The 24,575-nt window shown below is 39.5% G+C and overlaps 1 protein-coding gene across 1 annotated transcript in view; it reads right to left on the bottom strand.

Annotated features, from left to right (window-relative positions):
* Positions 1-24,575, bottom strand: part of HAO2 (hydroxyacid oxidase 2) — a 152,343-nt gene that overhangs the window by 121,174 nt on the left and 6,594 nt on the right. The window contains exon 3 of the mRNA XM_006097476.3: positions 8,930-8,997. The gene's annotated coding sequence lies outside the window, so the exon portion shown is untranslated. The remainder of the gene's footprint in view (positions 1-8,929; positions 8,998-24,575) is intronic.

Here is a 24,575-nt window from a genome sequence, read left to right as displayed (position 1 = left end):
CGGGGGGGGGGGGGAGAGAGAGAGAAACATCGATGTCATAGAAACACATAGATTGATTGCAAGCCAGGTACATGCCTTTGACCAGGAATCAAACCCGTGACCCTTAGGTACACAGGCCAATGTTCTAACCCAGTGACGGCGAACCTATGACATGCGTGTCAGAGGTGACACGCGAACTCATTTTTTTTGTTGATTTTTCTTTGTTAAATGGCATTTAAATATATAAAATAAATATCAAAAATATAAATCTTTGTTTTACTATGGTTGCAAATATCAAAAAATTTCTATATGTGACACAGCACCAGAGTTAAGTTAGGGTTTTTCAAAATGCTGACACGCTGAGCTCAAAAGGTTCACCATCACTGCTCTAACCACTTAGCAAACACCAGCCAGGGTAGTACATTTAAGTTTTGTATATGTTTCTATATATGAGTGACATAGAAGCAATAGATTCTGCTTCCCTCTTTCTAGTACATTTAACTTTTAAATTCACGAGATTTGTGCCTGTGACCTATTTCTACATGTGGCTTGGCCATAAACTAGGCACAACCATCACTTCCATGGCTACTTTCAGGCACAGTTTGTTCTCATAACAGAAAATTGGGCCTTAGCTATTTCCCCTTTCATGATTAGAGCCAGTATTGTCTAACAGAGCAGTGGGTTGGGAGTGGGTGGAAATAATGAAGACCTTCCCTGGATTATGGACTAGAACAATGGTTCTTAGTCAGAGACAACCACACAGCCACCCAGGAGAGGTGAGGAATGCTGCTAAACGTCCTACAACACACAGGACAGCACCTCCCTCCCTGCCCACCCCCAACAACAAAGATTATTTGGCTCAAAATGCTAAACATGCAGGGTTGAGAAACCCTGGCCTAGAATAACCTTAAAGAGAAACTCAGAGAGGAGAGAAGAGAGTTTGGGAATATGCCCAGTGATTACAAAAGTAGTCAGCAGAAAACAAAAGCACACACATACAAATGGTTGGAAGAGATGATGTGAGATCTCAATTTATAATAGTAACCAAAAAGAAATAAAATGACCAAGAAATTGGCACAATTCACAAGAATAAAACTTCAACATGCTACTGAGAAACACACACACAAACACATATAGACAAATGGAAGAGCGTATCATGTTGTTGGGGAGGAGCAAGCAATATCATAAAGATGCCTACTTTCCCTAATCTATAAACTTAACATGCCCCTGATTTTTAAAAATTCAAAAATATTTTTTGAACTAGACAACTTGATTTTAAAATTCATATAAAAAAAGGGAAACAGAAAAATTCTGAAAAAGGAGTAATAAAGGTGAGCTATTTCTATTAGATAATAAAAATTTCTGAAGCTACAGTTAAAATAATGTGATATTGGCACAACAGATAAATGGAACAGACTAAGAATCTCAAAAAGAAGCACAAATGCAATGGGAATTTTATATATTATAAAAGTAACATTTCAAATCTATAGATAAAGAATCTATTATTCAATAACTGACATTGGGACAACTAGGTAGCCATCTTGAAAAACATAAAACTTGACTTATCTGTCATTTATATGAGTACTAGAAGAAACCATGGGATTTTTAAGAAATAATCTCAAAGTGGGAAAAACTTGTCAAAGTATGTCACAAAACCAAAACCCAGGAATCATTTTCATAATGTCTGGCCGGCATGGCTCAGTGGCTGAGTGTCGACCTATGAACTAGGAGGTCATGGTTTGAATACTGGTCAGGGTATATTCCTGGGTTGCAGCTTGATCCCCAATGTGGGGCATGCATGAGGCAGCTGATCAATGATTCTCTCTCATCATTGATGTTTCTATCTCTCTCTCTCCCTTCCTCTCTGAAAGGAATAAAAAAAATTTTTTAAAAGTGAATATATCAATCTATGTAAATAGAAAAGAATGACAAACAGGAAAAACATATTTGCAATTTATGTCACAAGGAGCTAATCTCCCTAATATATAAATAGCCCTGCTAGATCAATAGAAAGCCAGCAACTTAATAGAAATGTAAAGAAAGGAAATGGACTGTCCACTGAAAAGGGAATTCAAATGGCTGTTAAATTTGTGAAAAGAAACCAACCTCACTCACAATAAGAGCAATACAAAAAAATGACTTACTTTTCCCCTATTAGATTGTCAAAGTTCAAAAAATTTTGTATTTGTGTGGGTACGGGGAAACAGGTATTCTTAGACATTAGTGGTAGGTATATATTGACAAATCAGACTTGAACTAGACACCCTGTTGTACATAACTTTTAATCCAGGAACTTTATCCGCTATATCTACTCACACAGGTGCAAAATGTGCAAGTTATTCAGTGAGACACTGTCAGCAATAAAAAATTTGGTAAGATCCCTAAATGTTCATTGATAGTGACTATAGAAAATCAGAAAGAATATAAATGCTCATTAATTGTGGACTACAAAATTATAGTACATTTATAGTATCAATCCTATGTAGCCATAAAAATACTAAAGGAGATATTTATGTGTGAATTTGGACTAACCAATCTCCAAATCTCCAAGATATATAGCTAAGAAGAAAAGCAGAGAGGAGAACAATGCATATAGTATCTCACTATTCGTAAAAACATGGCGGTGAGGAGATACACATGCACACATAGATATAATACATACTTGATTGTATATGCATGAAATATCTCTGGAGAGGTATCACTCCATAGAAGCATGCTACTTGGATTGCTGCTTCAGAGTTGGGTGTGTAGATGTCAGGAATAGAAGCAATACTTTCTGTTCACTGTATAATACTTCTGTACCTTTTAGATGAACCAAATACAACTATCACCTATACCAATCACAAATCCATCAATAAGAACATTTGAAAACAAACCCTGGCATAATCACCATGGCCTCCAGCTCTGGCCAGCCAAGTTTCTTGCCCCTTCCCTATCTCTCCTGCCTTGCACAGGTTGTCACTGCTGAGGAAAACTGGGAATAGAGAGTTTAAAAACATGGGGTTATCTTTCCTCCACATGCATCCAACCAAGGCTAGAGCTCTGCATGGGTTCCCAACAGCCTGCTTTTCAATCCACAGGGGTGGAGAACTTAGCTTATTTTTAAATTGGGTGGAATTCAGAAAAGAACTGCCAAAATGATTAAATAGACTAGAGAGACTGGTTCATAAAGAAAGATGAAAAGACCTAAATGTGTGTAATTTGGCTAAATGACAGCAGGGCCAGGTCGTGGTCAGCACCTACAAGTATTCAACAAGTTCAAACACCAGGACAGGAGAGGAACAGTCGAGGAGGTGAAGAGGAGAAAGATGAAAGTACGAAAAGAAAACAGTATCTCGGTCTTTTTGTCTGTATCTCCAGAGCAGCCTCCCCAGGAAAGCGAGGGATATCTTGTTCCTTGGATCACATCCTAGAAAACCTTTACCTCTGCAGAGTTATGAGCCCACACCAGCTCCCGGCCAGGGGTGAGATGTCACCACCCAGGCCTTTTCATCTCTATTAAGCTCCCCTCTCCCACTACCCGTCTCCTTGAACTGGTTCTCTCCTGGGTCCAAGTGGCCACTTTGCTTGCTTGTCCTCCCTTCCCCATGCTAACCCAGTGAGGGTCAGTGTGAGGACGCTGTCTGTGCACAGTATATTCATCACCTGCACATCTCAAAACCTTGCTGGGTGCCTATGATCAGACCGGAAACAGAACTGCAGTTCCCTGCTAATATCATGAAGTTCACGATAGCTCATGATCGTTCTGCCATCAAGAAGTGACCAGTGAGGTGGCCAGGTTGCCACAGAGCAGGTTAGCAGCAGCACTGAGCTGTGCCCTAGGTCCATCTCCCTAATCAGTCCTCATTAAGCCTATCCCTGGAGCATACAGAAAAAGGACTTCATTGCACTGCCATTAAAAAATGAGTACCATGGGGATGCTTTGTTCTTTTGTAATCTACCTGCCTCATCTTTTAAACTGCATTTCTTATATTTTATTTTAGCTGAACCTCAATCCACATTCCTTTGAGCTTGTGTATCAGTGTGCCAGAGTATATGTATTGATGTGGGAGTATATATAAAAGTCTATTTGTGCATACATGTGTACATGTACCAGTCTGTGTGGATTTCTGGGTTTACAATTCGTGTTGCTGTGCATCTAAGAAGATGCATATCTCGGTAAGATGAGCCAAAAATAAGATGAGTTACCTGCCCAGCATGGCTCAGTGGTTGAGTGTGAACCTGTGAACCAGGAGTTCAAGGTTTGATTCTGGTCAGGGCACATGCCTGGGTTGTGGGCTCAACCCCCAGTGTGGGGTGTGCAGGAGGCAGCTGATCAATCATTCTCTCTCATTGGTGTTTCTTTTTCTCCCTCTTCTTTCCTCTCTGAAATAAATAAAAATATATTTTTAAAAAATAAGATGAACCAAAAAAAAAGTAAAATAAAAAAAAGTTAAGAACCACTTTGGTAGGGATTCCAAAACTATGCCTAAGAGTATATTTTAAAACTATTTGTGGTTTATGTTTATTTAAAACTAGAGGCCCAATGCACAAAATTCATGCAAGGGGCTCGGCCTTTGCAGCCACAGCTTCGTCTGGAAGGTCATCCGGTCTAATTAGCATATTATGCTTTTATTAGTATAGATTTTCACCATTTATCAGATGAAGGAACTGAGCTGTGGCTAAAACTTGAGCCCGATGTACCTACCATTTGGTAGCATCAGGTGAGAACACACCCTGTGGGCAGAGAGTAGGATCTGAGGGAATAATCGTTATAATTCTCAATTATCCTGGAAAAGAGACAGCTTCTGGGTCAGGAGATGAAAAATTGGCAGCTGGGCCTTATACTGTGGTAAGGAGAGAATTACTTCTCTCTGAGCAATGGTTCTCTTGGGAAACGTTCTGAGGAGTCTAGACACACTAAAGGGCTTTCCCATGTGATGGAGAGAAGCTGGGCTCTGCCATATGCAACCAGGTCAGGAGCTAAGCAGCCCCAGAGCAAGGGAGGGAGGCTGGCTCATTGCTGCTGTGCTATGGTTGGGTTTGCCTACAGATGACAGAAAACGCACACACACACAAAGGAGTCCCAACGTAACTACTCCAAGGATACCGCGCTGACTTCCCCATGTAATCAGGGATTCTATGACTTTCTCTCTGCTCTACCATTCTCAGCACCTGAATTCCAGCCTCAAAACCACCTCCTGCTCTAAGATGGCTGCTGGACCCCCATCATCAAAGGCAAGTGAAACATGGCCCAGTTGTATCAGCTCCTGCAAGGAGCCTTCCCAGAAGTCCATTTCTGTTGTGTTAGCCAGAACTTTCTGTTGTGTTAGCCAGAACTTAGTCTTGTGACCATACCTAACTGCAAGACAGGCTGGGTAAAGTATCTTTTTAGCCTGCTTCATCCCCCAGGTAAACTGTTTTTCTGTATCAAAAGGAGAGAATGGATTTGGGGGGTGGAAAGTTTTTCTGCCATAGGTGAGCAAACAGACTGCATAGGATGTACAGCTGCCAGCTGGAGAATGACTTTGGTATACACTTTATACCTGAGGCTGTACACACACACACACACACACACACACACACACACACACAGTGATATTAAATGTTGCAACCACTTGGTGGATGTACTAAGACGTATTAAAGGAAGGATCTGTGTCCACTCTTGGGCACAGGGGAGAGCAGCACCCAGAGGCAGTGTGGTGGTGGCGGTCGTGGCCTCAGAGAGCACTGGTCTGCACCAAACCACAGAGAACTTTCTGTAGCAGCAAATCCACTTCACACTCAGAGACAATATGTCTAAGTTTTCACTGCTGAGGGGGCGGTGGCAACATAGCAAGACACTTCCTAGAGACCCCCTGAGAAACACTGCAGGGTAAGAACACCTCCGAAGTTGGCCCGGGTCCTGTCATTCCACAGGTGAAGGTGACCAGGTCAGTAAACTTTGTGCTGAACCATGTATACCTGCTCATGTATTCATGAACCATGAGGCCTGGGGGATAGCTGAGTGATCATAAGTAAAGGGTGCATATAAAAGTATTTGTCCTGTAAAGAAAGAATTTGGTTAAGAAAATGTGGATGCATGAATTCTAGACTAAGTCCCAGCTTTTTTTAAGTGAACTTTTAAAAGAGGGTTGGTGCTCACTTTGGTGGCTGGTAAGCTTGGTGATTTTCAAGGCATGTTTCATGGAACTCTCTAGTTTCCTGGAGTACCTCAGTGACCAGAGGGAGGCCAAGTGGTACGCCAACTCCCGTGGTGTATACCATATTCATATTTTTGTATTCCATATAAATTTTCACTTGAAAAATTAAAAATTACTGGCTTAGGTATTAAACTTATCAATGATCATTATTTAATAAAATTAGTCTCATTATCTTAAACAGAGAAATACTGCAGAACAGCTGAATAAAAGAACATGAATATATACCAACTCTTCTAAAAAAGAATCCCAGCCTACACCGACATGAACTGAGATATGCAATACTAGGCACTATGATTTAGGTACTAAAGAAGGTTCTGAACATCATCATTTAGGAGGAAAGGAAGGGATTCTACATGAAGACAAACTTTGAAAATTCTCATTTACTCATCTGGAGGGAATGGACAGATGGGTAGAGTAAGTAATAAAAATCTGATTGAAGTTTTCCAAATCATGGAGGATTTAGAAGTGAACCATAGACTCTTTAAGCAAATCATGGAGTTCTCAAACCTGAGACAACTAGAGTTTAAAAGAAGCAGATACAACAAATAAGAGGAAGTACTATTCACAAAGCAGAGAGTGAATTTATAAAACCTATTATCTCAAGTGGGCATACAGGTGGAATATAAATTAGGCATGGAAAAGACTTCAGTACATTGTAGATCACATGAGTTCTTTAGGTCTTGACTTCTATGAATGGATCTTAGAAACCTGCAACAGGAAAACTGAGATAAGCTAGAAATGGCTTGAAGCCCATGCTAACCTTTGTGACCAGTATTTTTTTAGGGACTCATTACTTTCCACACACAATCCTGGAATTCTTTCAGACTCAGATACTGGTCTGGGTGAACCCTGGGCTGACATGTATTCTTATGGGTGTTTATATACTGGCAAGTACTAAAACTTCCTCTACAGCCAAGTTTTCCCAAAGCAATGGGCTAAAACATCAACTTATAAGACATACACTGTTGTTACTGGCCATGTGAGAACATATGCCCGCTTGGCATGGTTAGCTTTATGCTTTGTTTACCATAACAGGGATGGTAATTACAACAAGCAAGTATTTATGTCACACTATGTTAATAAAAATGCTTTTAGCAATGGCTACAGACAGGCCATTACTCCTGATTAAAAATGAAAAGTCACTGAATGCTGGCTTTGTGCCACAAATTAAGGTACTGTAGCTATATACTTACAGCTTTTTATTCAAACTACCTTTATTACTGAAATCCCAGCAGGAAAAAAAAACATCAATTCTGTTACTGAAAATTTAAGCCTTAATCTTCTAGCACTTCGCTTTGTTCTGAAACAATGGGACTGGGGGTGCAGGAGGTGACTTGAGATATAATTCTTGCATGACGACAGAGCCGCCTTCAATGGGGAGCTTTGACTAGACACACATCATTATCAGCAGGAGGAGATGTGATTCATTAAAGAGAAATAACTGGGCTGCGGTTCAGGCCACTCTGGAGAGTCTGTTCCAACACTATGAGAAGTATGGCCCTACACAGAGAAGAAGGGGATCGCTGCTGAATTAAAAAGCTGCAAGTGACCTTCCAAGGTCACCTAGTTCATCCCCTTCAGGCAGAAACCCTTTGAACCCACAGTGATTCGTTGCTATGGCGGCCTGAGCCTGTGCATGCATTCCAGAATCACTCCAACATTGAGAACTTCATTGCCAAGAAATTCTTCCTGATTGAAATGTAATTTCTCATGCTATGGCTAATTTGCTTTTTGTTTTTTGTTTTCTGTTTTCTTCTCTTGAAAGACAAATAAGCTGGTCAGGTAAGACTACAGAACCCAAAGAATACAACCTGGCCAGAGGTGGTGAATTCAAATCTAGAGAACTCGTTATATATCCATTCCTTCTCCCAGGTCTAAAGAACAGCGAATGCTATTCTTGGCAGGCAGAGGACACTGGCAGGAGGCAGCTGGTCTACCTGTTTGTGGATAACTAAAATTCTTTACAGCTCAGGGTACAATGCACCAGGGAATCATTTCTAGTGCCAACCAAAAAAAAAAAAGGTATGAAAAAAGGAAGGAGAGCAGCAATTTAAAAGTCTATAAAAATATAAAACACGAAGCTATGTGGGTCTGAGCCTGGTGCTTGAGCATGAGGGTGAGCAGGGGGTCTCTTTTTCACCCAGGTAATGATCGTATGAGCCCCATAAGGAGATGGTTAAATCAAACACTGAGATGACTGCTCTTAAGAGGGGAAAAATATGTCAATCACACTTTGCCTTTGACACAAGGAAATTCCTTGAAACTGAGAATGGAGAGTGGAAGGGAGGAGAATGTCTCCTGATGTGGGTGGCCAGGAAACCAGGGGCCAGAAAAGTATGAGAGGAGAGAGGGAGAAAGAGACAGAGAGGGAAAAAAAAACACAAGATTGAATTCTAATCAAAATGCTATGAGGCGTTCACACCAGGCCTTGAGAGAATATTAACAAGGTTACCCAAGGGGGGGCCTTTAGCCCCAGGAATTATTAGTGAATATGGAATTATATTTGCACAAACATTACCAGATGCAAGGAGCTAAATGTCCTGCAGATGTGGAAGGAGCCAGCGTATGTTCCAAATAGGCGGCAGCTTTATTTTTTTTAACCTTCTTACAAGAGCCTGGGCAGCACGCTTCTGAGGGGATACATTCTGGAATGGCCACCCCAGCACTTGGCCCCTGTTTCAAACAGCAACTGCTGCTCGCACAGGCCTCTAAAGTATCTCTAGCCAGGGCGAGGTGGAGTGGCCCCCGGGCAGGTTTGACAAACTTACCAGCTCACCTCCACCCCGTCCAGGTACCATAACACTCCAAGGGATCAAGGTGCTCCAAGAGGGATTTTCTAAAAAAAAAAAAGAGTTCAGAGTCAGGTAAATCACAACAATTTAAAAGAGGAGTTTTGAACTAAAATATAACCAGCTGATTCTGGGGGAAGAAGACAGCAAAATACAAGAAAAACAAAAAGTTTCTTTCTGATATGCCACTATCAGATCCTCAAAATTTGATTTCATTTAGATTCACCACTGCTGAAGGAGACCTAAACATCTCTGTGGTTAGAAAGTCGTTGCCTTCGGGGAATCTCCTGATTTTGTAACCATAAATCCCCACCGCCATCTTGCTCACTTCCAGCAAGACTAGCCAGGGTGAAGGACAGAATTCCTCAGCATGTGGATATGACACATAGAGGCAGGTGACTATGAAGCGAATGGCACGAGTCCCTTCTAAGTCCCTGGTGGGGGCTCTATCCTTGTGTGGGTCTAGTTATAAGTTTTCGTAAAGTTTATAAAACTAAGGTATTTAACATCAGTTAGTTAATACTGCCCTGCCCGTCCCTCTGTCCCATTTCACTTTGTATGGATTGATTTTGGAGTTGAGTTGAAGATACATTTAGCTTGAGTGGAGTGGGATATATTATGTGGTTCATATCACTTCTGTGTATGGTTGATTGCTAGCTACCTGGTTGTGGGAACGAATTCTAGAAACACTCCTATCACTGTCATTGCTTCTTCATCCAGGGAGCTGGGAGACCAAGGTATGTCATGGTGGGATGTGAATGTGTCCTACAATGCCCAACCCCGAAATTAGGAGGATAGTGGAAGAGAAACAGGATTGGAAATGTACAGAATCAGAAGCTAGTCCATGGAATACTTATCTAAATCTTACCACTCTTTCATTAAAACCGTGATAGAGCCCAGCCGGAGTGGCTCAGTGGTTGAGTATCGACCTATGAATCAGGAGGTCACAGTTCGATTCATGGGGTTGCAGACTTTATCTCCATTATGGGGCATGCAGGAGGCAACCAATCAATGATTCTCTCTCATTGATGTTTCTATCTCTCTCTCCCTCTCTGTTCCTCTCTGAAATCAGTAAAACACACACACACACACACACACACACACACACACATTTATATATACAAACAAACAAAAAAACCTTGATAGAAGTTTTTCCAAATTTAACAATTATGAAATTTTGCATGTGTTACAGGGAACAAGTTGTGGTGCTGAAAAAAATTTCCCAAACTATCAATAATAAAAAATAAAGTTTGATGAATCATACTGGAGGAAAGTTGAAATATGTTTTTGTTCTTTTCATACATATTTGCATGATATAATTTTTTGTCATGTGAAGAAGCCATCAAAATATGTAGCATATGTATATCTGTATGTGTGTACTTATAAACATACTTGTGCATACACACACACACACATAACATAGAGGTATTTCAGGTAGTTAATAAATTAAAACTTCATGTTGTTTTATTGGAATTTGTTATATTTGTTTGTTGGGCACCTTTTTAGTAATTTGTTGTGATATCTTTTCTCATTCTAAGTAAATGATAGCTAATTTTATAAACAAACTGTGTATTCTTTTTTTTAAAGGTCTCTAATAATGTATAAGCCTAAGACCCAATATAACCCAAATTTGCCTCTGGTGTAAGCAATTTTCATTTTATTTTACTTCACTCACCAACTTATAAGATTAGTCTTATTCAAACCATTTTCCCCCTTGAAAACCTTTTTATTTTTTAATCATTTTTTATTTTTCAATTACAGATGACATACAATATTAGATTAGTTTCAGATGTACACACCTGACATTATATAACTTACTAAATAATCATCCCATTAAATCTCGTACTCCTCTGACACCACTCATAGTTATTAGAATATTGTTGACTATGTTCCCTATGCTGTACTTTACATCCCCATGACTATTGTGTAACAACCAATTTGTACTTCTTAATCCCTTCACCTTTTTCACCATCCCAGCACCCTCCTCCCATTTGGCAACAGTCAAAATGTCCTCTGTATCTATGAATCTGTTTCTGCTCTGCTTGTTTGTTTATTTTGTTTTTTAGATTTAATTGTTAGTAGATCATACCATTTTTAAAGAGAGGCACCTGAGACTTTAATCACATAACTCCTAAGTGGATTTGAATACAAGGTCTGTCTTATTCCAAAGGAAGTCAATTAGTCCTGGCCCTCCCTGTATTTCCCAGCCCCACCAGAGGGCATGCTGATCCTCCTATGCTTTATCTAGTTTGGTTTAATGGCTTCCACTGACACCCTTCCCCCTGCCACTCGAACCCATCTGCCCTTTGAACTACCTCATTGTTAAGAGATCTGAAAGATCTCACTGTCAGAAAACTTCTTCATTTCCTCCCCATTACTCTGAAATGTGCCCTGTGGACCCCTCAGTCAATTCCTTCTTCTTGTGATACCTGACAATTTTCTTTGTGTGGTATTTACACTGCATAGAAACAGGAAAGACATTTCAAAGCATCTGGGCTGAAGAACACACCATCTTTGAAATAGTTTTTTTAATTGAAATTCAAAGCACACCCTCTCCAGGAAGCCCACCAGATTAATTCCAGGCAGCAAAATCCCCATGCCATCCCCTTAAAAGTCCCTTTATAACTTGCTATTGGCTATTCATAACCACATTGGATGTGTTTGCTTATATTCTCTTAGAAAGATCGAGATTAGCAATGCCTAACAATCTTTACTACTTAAACCTAATTGCATATTTGGATTCCAAAAATTTTGTGGGAACTCAGTACAATTTTCAGACGATATAATAAAAGTAAGTGAAGTCTGTTGTATTTTTTCCTTCACTACACCTCAGCATCAATCATGTTGCTTTTAAAATGAAAAATATGCAAGTCCATTTTGTGTAAAAAACCTCACTTCTGTGGTAGAACAAAAGCTCATCAAACTCCTGGCCTGGGTCTCCCAAGCTCTAACGTATGGCTTTAGCTCTTTCAGTGTGTAATAGCGGTAGACAAAAATGCTTCAGTTTCTCTATCTGTAAAATAAGAATCGAGTTGTTTCTTTCCCATTCACTTCACAGAAGTCTCCCGGGGAACAAGAGTTAAATGATTAATGACTGCAAGTCCCTGGATAAACACGAAATGCTTAATAAAAATAATCCCTTCTGACCACAGTGATAGGCACCAATGACCTGATACTAAACCTTGACTGCAATTCAGATAAACTGTGGGCCCTGTCCACGGATGCAGGCTTCTTTTCCCCTGGCGAGTACATTCTGGACTCCTGTTCCTTGACTCCGTCCACTGACAGGCTCCTGTTCACAACCCTCCCGCCCCCAATGGCTCATACCCAGCCCCCAAGTAATATGAAAAGCGGTTTCCTGGTTGTGGAGGAGCAACATGTGGGAAAATGAAATGCCCCATTGTGAGGTCACTATAACTTTATCCTCCCTTTTCCAGGGAACATGCTTGCTCAGCCCATACCACAACATTATTAAGAAAACTATATGAGCCTGGCTGGCATGGCTCAGTGGTTGAGTGTCGGCCTATGAACCAGGAGGTCATGGGTTTGATTCCTGGTCAGGGCACATGCCCAGGTTGCTCCATCCCCAATAGGGAGTGTGCCGGAGGCAGCCGATCAATGATTCTCTCTCATCATTGATGTTTCTATTTCTCTCTTCCTCTCCTGTCCTCTCTGAAATCAATAAAAAATATATTTTTTAAAAAAGGGCCAAGGAAGAAAACTATATGAGATCAAAACTCAGTTTTTCATCTAGTTTAGGTCCTTCCTAAGAGAAGTTCTTGCATAGCTCAGGAAAGGGACTCCAGGTGAAATACACTTCTTGCCGAGACTAAAAAAAACCCGGGTGTGCTTAAAAAGTATATACCTGTCTCTTGGTACGAACTGCAAAGGTTATTTTAAAAGGAAACAGGGGATTCTGGCATATTTTCAGTTTACTGTGTTTATGGGGCATAATGTATTCCTGGTGTTCAGGTATAAGACAGCCACGTGAAATCACCCTGAACACAATCTGTGTGTAAATTCAGAAAACTCAAGATGCGTACTTACTTGACCTACTCTGCTGCATGTTGAACTGTCTTGTCCTAATTTACTTTCTTTTTATTCTCTTCTTTAAGAGAATGAAAGAAAAATAAGGGAGTTCCTGTTAGAGAAAAGAACCACCACGCTCCGTTATGGTTCATGAAGCAGAGGACAAAGCAACATGAGGAGCTGGGCTTTGGAATCAGACAGACCTGGGTTTGGAATCTTAATAATACCAGTTACTAGCCCTGGGGTCTTGAGCAAGTTATTTGACTTCCCTGAATCCATTTTCCTGTCTATAAAGATGGATTTTAAAAAAAGTATATATATCCTAATGAAGAGTGAATTCGATATTGTATCAAGTGCCTGGCAGAGTGCCTAACTTACAATAGACAACCAATACATAATAGCTGGTAATAATCATTATAATGAAAATAACAAATTTCTGAATTGTCAATAAATCTATTATAGAAAATCAGCAAAAGTTTTGGAGAAACTATGGGAACTACAGGAAAGGAAAATACAATGACTTATACAAAATAAAAATGGCCCTAGAAGATCAGACCATATAGTTTCATTTTTGAAAATGTTCGTAAAAATATCTCTTTATGCAGTCTTTGCTTTTGCTTAAAGTATATGCCAACCATAGCATAGGTTCTTAAGTTGGACAGGTTATAACACTATACCACAATACACTCATTCCTCAGAAACACTGCATACCATAAAAATTGCATGTTAAAATAAGAGGGAGAAGGAGAAATATATTCATCTTTGTAACCAGAGCACTAACAAAAACAGTAATTATTGCGTGGGACATAACTTGAACGCCCGGGAAGGCAGATCAGCTAGAGGTTGCCTCAGGGGTAATTTTAGAATGAATAAAAGCAATAGTGTGGGACTTCTGCTTCTGACCAACATGGAGTATAAAGAATTATATTTACCCAGTTGTGTAAAATAACTTAAAAAAGAAAGAAAAATAACTGGACAAATATATGAAACAATAGCTCTCAAGATATTGGAAATAAGCAGCGACGGTCATTGATTTCTGAGTGATGAAAAGCAAATGAGGTGACCCCCAGGATGGCCTAGCTTCCTGAAGAGTTTCCAGGTCATCACACAGAGAGAACTTGGGTAGAGCCCAGTGATCTCCTTGAGTTGAGGAGATGGGACTGGAAGTACAGGTATGCCAATGTGGCGAGAGTTCTCAGAGCAGAGAACTACAGAGGAGACAATTGCACAGAGAACTGAGATGTTTAAAGGTTCCCTTCAAGGTTTTGGTTGGTAACTGATCAAGAATGTGACTGAGGAAACTATCTGAGACTAAGGGATGAACTTACAGGATAGGAGCAAAAAGCTAGAAGAAAGATAGAACATATTAATTAAAGTCATGAAAGATATTTTTAATTGACCTTTTACAGATGAAAACTAAAATATCTGAAATGAAAAAATACACTGAATGGGATTGACAGCAGATTAGACATCATAGAAAGAAAGTTAAGTGAACTTGGAGATATAGCAATAGAAAATATCCAAAATTAAGCATGAGATTTTTAAAAGAACAAGGAAAAAAACAAAACAAATAAAGCATCATTGAACCATGGGACAATTTCAATATGTGTGGAATTGGAGTCACTAAGGAAAAAAAGGCAAGGGGAGGCATACAAAATATTTGAAAACTAATGTCCAAATATTTTCAAATTTGATGAAAACTATAAACTCATAGACCCAAGAAACTGAATGGACTTCAAGCACAAGAAAGATGTAGAAAATTACACGAAGGCACATCATAATCCATTTGCTTAAAACTAGTGATAAAGAAAAAATCTTAAAAGAAGCCTAAGAAAAATGACACTCTACATACAGAGACACAGCAGTAAGGATGACAGATTTCTTGTCAGACACTATGCAAGAGAGAAGATAGTGTAGAATATCTTTAAAGTACTCAAAGAAAAAATACTATTCAACTGAATTGTGTAGTCCACAAAAATATCTTTCAAAATTAAAATGAAATACTTTTTCAGACATATAAAAGACAAAAAAGAAAAACTAAAAGAGTATCTATGATCATCTCAATAGATAGAGAAAAAAGCATTCGGCAAAATCCAATATCTGTTGGTGATTTTAAAAACGTTTCTACAAACTAAGAATAGAAAAAAAATTTCTCAACTTATATACAATCTAAAGAAAAAACCCTACAGCTAATAATCATACTTACTTGTGAAAGACTAAATGCTTCCCCTCTAACATCAGGAATAAGTAAAAGATGTCTGCCCCATTACTTCTATTCAATATTATAATGGAAGTTCTAGCCAAATAAATAAATGGTATCCAGTTGGGAAGAAGGACGTAAAACTGCCGTCCACCACAGGTGACATGATAACCTATGCAGAAAATCCTGGGGAAGCAACAAAAAAGCTATCAGAACTAATTAGTGAGTTCAGTACAGTTGCAGGATACAAGATCAATATACAATAACCAATTGTATTTTATTCACTAGCAACAATGAGAAATTTAGAAATATCATTTACAATAGAACATAAAAATATAAAATAGTTAGGGATAGGCCTGATAAAAGATGTTTAATATCTGTATACTGCAAACTACAAAATATTGCTAAGGGAAATTTTAAGAGACCTAAAATATAGAGTGACACATTGCACTTATGGATCAGAAGATTCAATATTGTCAAGATGTCAGTTCTTTCCAAGTTGACCTGTAAATTCAATGCTTTCCCAATCAAAATACCCACAGGCATTTTTCTGTAGAAATTGACAAGCTGATTTGAAAAGTTATATGAAAATGACAAAGCCCTAGAATACTTAAAACACTTTGAAAAGGCAGAACAAAGTTAGAGAACTTATACTTTTTAACTTCAAGACATATGATAAAACTATTGTAATCAAGACAATATGTATTGGTGTCAAAGAAGATAAATAGATCTATGAAACAGAACAGAGAGGCTGACCAACTGATTCTTAACAAAGGTACAAAGGCAATTAAGAAGAGCAAAGATAGTCTTTTAATAAATGGTGCTGACACAATTTTATATTCATATGCAACAAGGGGAACTTCAATCTACAACTCACACCATATACCAAAAATTAACTCAATATGGATTATACATCTACATGTAAATGCTAAAATTTAAAACTTCAAGCAGTTGTTTGTTTATTTGATGAACCATTTGATGTAAGTTACAGGTACCACAATATTTCAACCTAAGTTGAAATATTTAAAAAAATTGCCTTTGAAAAAAATTGATTGTTCTGTTTCCATGTTGCTGGTATCACACCAATAAAGTTAACACTGATACAATAATATTTCCTGATATGCAGCCTATATTCAAATCTCCTTGATTGACTCAACACTGTCCTATTCTTGCTATTTTTCAATCCAGGATCAAATCAAGTGTTATGCATTGCATTTAGTTTTCAAGTCTCTTTATCTCTATAATCTAAAATAGTCCTCCCCCTAGTCTTTAAGCATTTTTATGACATTGATATTTTTTAAAGGCCTATGCCAGTAGTCTTGAAAGATGTCCAACAATCTGGATTTGTCTGGTTGGTGCCTCAAGTTTGGGTACAGGTTAAATATTTTGGGCGCATATACTACATGGGTGATGCACACTTCCCGTTGCATCACAGCAGATACACCTAGTGGCATTTGTCCCTTTGGTGATGCTAAGGTAACCACTTGAGTAAGTGGCATCTGTGGAATGTCTCCACGGTAAAGATGTCTTTCTTTGTAACTAATAAGCATCTGTGATATAATATTTTGAGATGTATGAATATTATGCACTCCACTTATAGCTCAACATTAATTTTAGTCATTTTTTATTGAGATATAATTGACATAACACATCCATTTCAGATGTACAATGTAATGATTTAATATATGTACATATTGTGAAATGATCCTCATAATAACTCGTTAACATCCACCACTGATGATCTTTATTTGACTCAATCATTGCATGGGTGGCTGCAAAATGGTAAATTTATAATTTTATCATTCCTTCTACATAAATGAGTTGACATTCTTCTGTACAAAAGAGCTTTCCTCCCTTACCCTACCTTGCTTTCCTGCCTCTAACTGCTCTCTCCTGGTCTTCTTTTGATGAACGGTCTCTACTTTCCAAGTAAAATTGTATTCCCAAAACAGTTACAAACAAATGTTCCCTATTTCTTTTAAAAAAAAAATTTTATTGATCTGAGAGAGAAAGGGTGAGAGAGAGAGAAACATCAATGATGAGAATCACAGTTCAGCTGCCTCCCACATATCCCAGGCATGTGTCCTGACTGGGAATCAAACCTCGACCTCCTGGTTCATAGGTTGACACTCAACTACTGAGCCACGCAGGCCGGGCCAAACAAGAGTTCCATATTTCTTTAATCTTTGTTAATTACAAAAGAAAACTCTGCCACTGTATTAAGTGTACATAGTACAGATGTCTATAAAAGCAAAACTTTTCCCCCTGAAACCCAGAGATAACTTATGACAGTGTTTATACAATTATTTATAAGAACAAATTCCCAGTGATGGGTGCTAATGGAAAACACTCCTGTGCACTATTGTTGGGTGTATACATTTGTTAACATTTTTGGTGATAGATTATGAGGTAATTATCAAGATGCAAATATATATAATCTCAAAATTAGTCATTCCACTTAAAAAATTTCTCTGCAGATATTAAGATTTATTTTCTTATATGTACAAATATATATTCACAAAGATGTTCATGGAAGCTTTGTTTACAACAGTCATGATTTAAAAATAATCCAAATGTTGACAGAAAAGGGATTGTATAAACAGATAATGATATTCTCACTCAACAGAATACTATGAAGCTTGTAATTTTCTTTTAAATTGAGATATTGATGTTTACTGATATGTAAAGATGCTTAATGCATTAAGAGAAAAAATGAAGTTGTAGAGCTTGTAGGAAAAGAAAGCAAGTGGGTATTTGTGGCATCTTTGTAGTATGCACAGGATGCTTCTGGAAGGATGCGCGGCGGCTAACAGTGATTCTTTGGCAGTGGGATTCCGGAGTTGGGGTAGGATATTGGAGATCAGAACTTTGACACCTTGTTTTGTACTTTTCTTTACAATTTGATTTTTTTTTACCCTGTACATGTATTCTTTTTAAAATAGAGAACAAAAGGTATTTTATTTCCATGTCCTTGGGCATGGCTTCTATTTCCAGTTCCCTGTTAAGCAGATCATGATGCCTTCATTTCCCACTTGTCCCAAGACAAGAGCTTTCTTTTTTCTACATCTTTCCTTTTCAGCAGCCATTACACACAATAGAGGAAATACGGTTGAGTTTTGTCTAAGTTATAGCAGGCCCGGAAGGGAGACGGTAAGCAAGCTGGGCTTTGTCTTACATAATTCTTTGTTGTGCTACCATAACACATTTAAACTCCAGGCAACACACCAAGATACGCTTAAGCAAAAAGGACGAGATCAGGAGGTTTGAAGTGGATTGCCTGGGGTGGAGATGTGCCCAACATCTGCCTCCCTGACCATGATCCGACCATTACTAATTGTTTGTTCTGTTTGTTTACTTTTTCAGCCCTGGAGACCAGAAAATAGTTTTCTCATACCAAAATTACAGTTGTGAGATATGCACGCTTATTTACTTTCTTATCAGGAAATATTTGACCGGTCTTTACTAGAGAAAGATTAAGAATTACTAGAACTTGTAATGTACAGCATAAGGAATATAGTCAATAATATCGTGATAACTATATGTATGGTGCCTGGTGGGTACTGGAAATATCGGGGAACATTTTGTTTTTTGTTTTTAATTTCAGAGAGGAAAGGAGAGGTAGAAAGAGACAGAAACATCAATGATGAGAGAGAGTCATTGATAGGCTGCCTCCTGCACACCTCCAACTGGGGATTGAGCCTGAAACCTGGGCATGTGCCCTGACTGGGAATCGAACCGTGATCTCCTGGTTCATAGGTCAATGCTCAACCGCTGAGCCACACTGGCTGGGCTCAGGGGAATATTTTGTAAAATATAGCCACTATGCTGTACACCTGAAACTAATACAAAATTATATTGAAGCAAAACGGGGACCCTATGAAATATGGGAGCGTGGGGTGCTTCACTGTAATTGAAAAATAAAAATTACAAATACTAAAAATAAAAATAAATAAAACAACAAAAAAAGAATTTACTAGATCTTACGAAACTAAGGCTTTATGAAATAATATCTGACCACCTTGAACCTATAAAATATTTATAGCCACACAGAGAGGCAAGTACTGGCTAACCCTCAGAACTGGCCAAGGTGAAAATCAAGCAGCACTGGACTTGCAGGACCATCGGCATCTTATTCTGAGGAGTCCCAGCTGCACCTCAGAGTTGCAGCAGAGAATGGCTGGCCATGCCATTCCACAGCACTAACATCTGCTACAAGCACTGGATGGCATATTTAAATGAAAATAAAATGAGTATTTAATTTCATGTTTAGAAGTATTTTGTAACCCCCCTGGAAAAGTTCAGGCTCCTTGGACCATTGCAAAGCCAGGCCAGCAGTCCCTGCCAGAGAAGAAACTAATGTCAACTGCTTCTGAGAAGTCAGGAATGGTATGAAATGGCACCAGGGTGTGTTGCTGTCACTATTGTGATTTGACTTTTAGAAATTAATCAAGAGTTGACCTCCTTAACTAGGTCCTGAACAATGTTATAGTTCTAAGATTTCTTGAAATCCTGCCCTGCTGATTAAGTGAAGGCAAAGCCTAAGTACTTCCTCCATCATCTCTGACCCACTCCAGCGACGGAAAGCCATCTGCCTGAGCCCAGAACAAGTCAATGCTCTGTGCAATGAACAGCCACTCCTCCCACCATTCCTGCGTTCCATCCAAACGCTGATGTCGGCCTCAGTCTGCAAGCGACTGAGGGAATGGGCAGTTTCTGTTGCAGCTGTGGGAAACCCTAAACATCTGCAACTCACTTTAGAGTTTTCAAAGCATTTTCCCTCATATATCGTGCTCCTTCTCATACACAACCACAAGTTAGAAGGCAATTTAATGTAGTGTGTGTTTTTATGTATTCAATCTGTATCACCATCCCTCAGCCTGTTAAATAAAGCTGAAATGTCATTGGTGAATGTTTATTGGAGAATTGTGGGAACATTTTTATGTTTTCTTAGAAACAATCAATTAAAATTAAAAACCATTTCCAGCCTTCCGAGATGAGAGTTTGACTTCAGATGTTTCAAAATTTGCCCAAACCAGTACCTACATTGTTTTGTACTATTCAATCCAATGAAACCGTGATTTATTGAGCACTTCTTGGCTGTTCTAGGAGGATCTTATGGGGGTCTGTGGAGAACAAAGACAGTCAGAAGACGGGATAGGGGGTGAGGGACCCTATGAAATATGGGAGCGTGGGGTGCCGATGGAGCACCGGGAGGGGTGCTAACCCCATCTGGGAGAAGAAAGTGTCTCCTTTGGCTTTACAATCAATAGCCATCACATCTTCACAGTATGTTAAGGGAAACATGCTGTTTGGATTATGGAAAGTGGTGTGAAAGCATCCTGTTCAAGGAAAGCAAATGAAAACATGCATATTTCCCTCTTGGCTTTGCCCTTGTTCATCATATTTTCTTCCAAGTCCCTCCCTTATCTCCTCATGGGCTCTGACTCCTCATGAGCTGCACAGGATGCTGGCTCTAAATAGATGGCTGGGAAAGGGCCTGAAAATGCCTGTGTCATGCCAGGTCGTGGGAGGCAGTGGTGAAGGAAAAGGCACCCATAAGACAGCCAAGGCCAGGGATAGGCAAGCCCAAAGGGCCCAAACCTTGATATTGATCAGACCACTCAGCTGAGATGTTGCTTTTGGGATCCTCTACTTGCCACCTCTCCACCCCAAGGCCAAAGTGATGCTTGTGTTCGATGATAATTTCTGTTCAGTTGTCACCTCTATTAAACTGCATCTGTAGTTCAAGAATTTTCTTTATCTCGTGTCTGCCATCATGCTTGGCTCAGAGTATCTCTCAGAAAACATTTGTTTCTATTTTTTAAATTAAAAAAATGCTGGAAATTCTCAAATTAAAGTAAAAGATACTATTAATCCTACTGCTTTTTAAAAATATTATATAGACATGTAAAAGTTCCCCTTTCATATCCTTCCTTTTTCTTTTGCTAAAACACATAGATCAATACATATAGTAAATGCTGGTTGAACGAATTAACAAATGAGTGAATCAATAAATCTAAAGAGTTGAAGAGAATGAGAGAAAAAAATGCCAGAAGTTAAGCCAACAATCAAAAGGATCATCCCCATCTCAAGATGCATCTGCAAAGTCCCTTTGCCATGTTTCTGGGCATTAGGAGGTAGACTTCTCTGGAGCCCATTATTCTGTCTGCCACAGAGCCAGGGGGGCAGAGAGACAGAAGATCTAAGTGCTTAATGGTCCAGACTGTTCTTTTAAAGCCAGAGGAAAGACTATGATTTGACATGCCTTTTAATGAGTTCCTCTGGCTGCTAATTGAGAGAATAGACTGAAGGGGACAAGGATGGAAGCAGGGAGATGTGTTAATACCTTATTCTCTTGACCTTCACCTTTTTGTACACCTTGTTCAACTACAAATCCAGGCTTCCTTCATGCAGTTACCCCTCTTATGAGCACCTTGCTCCTCTTTCCAATTCAAAATCCCAGCTCAGTACTCATCTCAGAGTTGTAAGGGGATCCGAGGAGCTCATTAGCCTTTGCCCCCGTTTTTGGATGTGGAAACTGGGGCTCAGACCCTGTCCAAGGTCATTCAAATAGTAGGTAGTGGAGCCAGGACTGTCTCTAACGTGTGAATTGAAGGAAATTAAAAGATCTTCTTGATACAAAGATGTTTTCCCTGAAATTCTGTTTGCTAAATGCGGTCTCCCCCATTAAACTGTGATCTCAAAGAGCGTGGAGATCTTATTCAGATTTGTGTACTTAGCTCTTAGCATGGTGTCCGGCACATGACAGGCACTCAGTATTTGCTAGATGAGTACATAATAGAAAGGAAAGCCCTGGAGAGTCTGTGTTTATGTGTTGGTAACATCACATCTCCCCACCCCACCCCACCCCACCACTTCCTGGTGTTAAATGTCAGACAATGGAAAGGTCTAAGACTCTATGAGAGCAAAATTGAGTGTTCTAGGAAATGATACCTTACTTTTTTGTTGTTGTTAATCCTCACCTGAGGATATTTTCCCATTGATTTTAGGAGATTGTGGGAGGGAGGGGGAGAGACAGAAAGAGAGAAACGTGGATATGAGAGAGACATATTGAATGGTTGCCTCCTGCACATGCCCCAACCAGGGCCAGGGATTGAGCCTGTAACCAAGGTACATGTCCTTGAATGGAATCAAACCTGGTACCCTTCGGTCGACGGGCCGACACTCTATCCACTGAGCCAAACCTGCTAGGGTGATACCTTATTTTTTAACAACAACAACAACAACAACAACAACAACAACAAAATGTGGCACCAGGATTGGAGTGGGATCTTCCTAACACAGTAGCCATCAGAGCAAGAGAACCCCTTCTTTTCCTTCCCTCCTTGGTTGCCAAGGATAACCGAGATAAAATAAGTTCTAAAGGGATGTTTTTATTTGAAAAGAAACCCCAGTCCCATTTCCTCTGACCTTCTGTGCTATAGGCTGTGGGCCTTGTTCTTACTGAGGTGAAACTAGCAGTGACAATATAACTGATAAGTGTAGCCAGGGCTGGTGTGGGAGCTGTGCCTGTGACTGGGAGAGAGGCCCTGAAATGTGCATGCTTGTTCTGTCTGTGAACTTGTGGACTCATACTGTTATCTAGTTGCCAATATTTTAAAACTTGGGGGACTTTACAGTACCATGTCTGTGCTCTAGAATGACAGTTATCCTGTTATATTTTAACAACTTTACAAAAAATCTTCCTCGCTATACTCAGCTTCTGCATGGTGAAATCCATGTCTTTATCCTCTGGATCCTCAGTACCTTAGCTGTCCAGGTTAATAGTAGGTGTGGGAAGGGAGGAAGAAGGATGGTAGTGAGGAAGGAAGGAAGAGAAGGAGAAGGGAGGGAGGGAGGGAGGGAAGGAGGAGGGAGGGAGAGAAGAATGCTGGCTTTCCAATTCCATTTGTCTCTGAGGTTTCAGAGTGGGAACTAGGCAACTAGAGCCAAGAAAAGAAGGTGAGACATATGCTGACATATAAAAAGAAGTATACGTGGTACCTGTAGTGACACAAGATTACCTTCTAGTCTTTAGTTTTATGCAGTAAGCATGCATTAAATATTTTACATGAGTGAATTGTATGAATGAATAAAAAAGTATTGGCACCTTTGCCTAACAACCTTTACATGGTTCTCCCATCTCCTACAGTTCTTACTCTGCCTCTAGGCTCTCTCCTCTGGCACTAGCTCCCAAACACCCCCTATAAAGCATACGATAACACTAGAAAACTCATTAATCTACCTTTGTCTTATTATCTAATGACTTTCTCACTAACTGCTCTCTTCAAGTCAGTCACAGTTCAGGTTCAATTTCTCCAATACTAGGTTAGCGAGACACAGTCTGAGTCTTCCACAGATTGACAATGTTACAAGTAAAGAATCACTGAGGTCCCAGCAGGACCATCTGTCACAAGGGGAGGATGTTTCACCTGTCAGCCTTGTAGGTGTTACGTCCAAAGTACTGGAAGATCCTTGGGTTAAAAATGGGACACCTGCAGGAGCATACACTTACAGAATTCAGGGCTGGAACCTTGATAATCAGTTGGTTCAACCCCTCCCATTTTTTTAGGTAAAAAGCAGGCTGAGAAGTTAAAAACTTCCCAGTGTCACCGTGCTAATTATGGCAGAGTTGGGATTGGGAATTGAGTCCTGTTCTTTTCAGTAACCTGCTCCCTCCTGGAACGCAGTCTCTTCTCCTCTGCTTGCTTCCCATTGTCTCAACCCTCCTAATGGAAGCTGATCCTCTTAGATGCAAAACTGGTATGGATGTTTTTATTTTTTAATGATTGAATCCTCACATGAGGATATGTATTTATTGATTTTTGGAGAGTGGAAGAGAGAGACAGAGACAGAGAGAGAGAGAGAGAGAGAGAGAGAGAGAGAGGTGAGGAACATTGATCAGGTGCCTCCCATATGTGCCCCCACCTGGGATCAAACCCACAACCTAGGTATGTGCCCTGACCGGGAATAGAACCTGCAACCCTTTGGTGCATGGGATGATGCTCTAATCAACTGAACCATCCGGTCAGGGCTGAACAAATCCTTAAAGAGAGATGCTGGCAAACAGAAAACTTGATGATAAACAGGGAGATGATGCAAGAGAAAGGGCTGAATCCAGAAATAAATCATATCTTCACATAGTGTTTACAAAATTGTGTTTTGAATAATTTCCATAGAAATTATTTTACCCACCACAGGAATGCTGCTCCCTCCCACAGGGATTTGACAAAACAGAAAGAGAAGCAGAATGAAGGAAAAGCAGTAATTTAGATTTATATATAAAACATTAGTTGGAACCTAAGTAATAACCCTCGACTAATCAGAATATTTTATGCATTCTGCTTTTTAGTGGAAAGAGCAAACCACAAGAAAGCAAGCATATATCAGAGATTT

The sequence above is a fragment of the Myotis lucifugus genome, unplaced genomic scaffold (assembly GCF_000147115.1).
Source record: "Myotis lucifugus unplaced genomic scaffold, Myoluc2.0 scaffold_203, whole genome shotgun sequence".
In the NCBI taxonomy this organism is placed as follows: Eukaryota; Metazoa; Chordata; class Mammalia; order Chiroptera; family Vespertilionidae; genus Myotis; species Myotis lucifugus.
The sequence above is the reverse complement of the archived record's forward strand: the minus strand, read 5'-3'. Positions and strand labels throughout refer to the sequence as shown.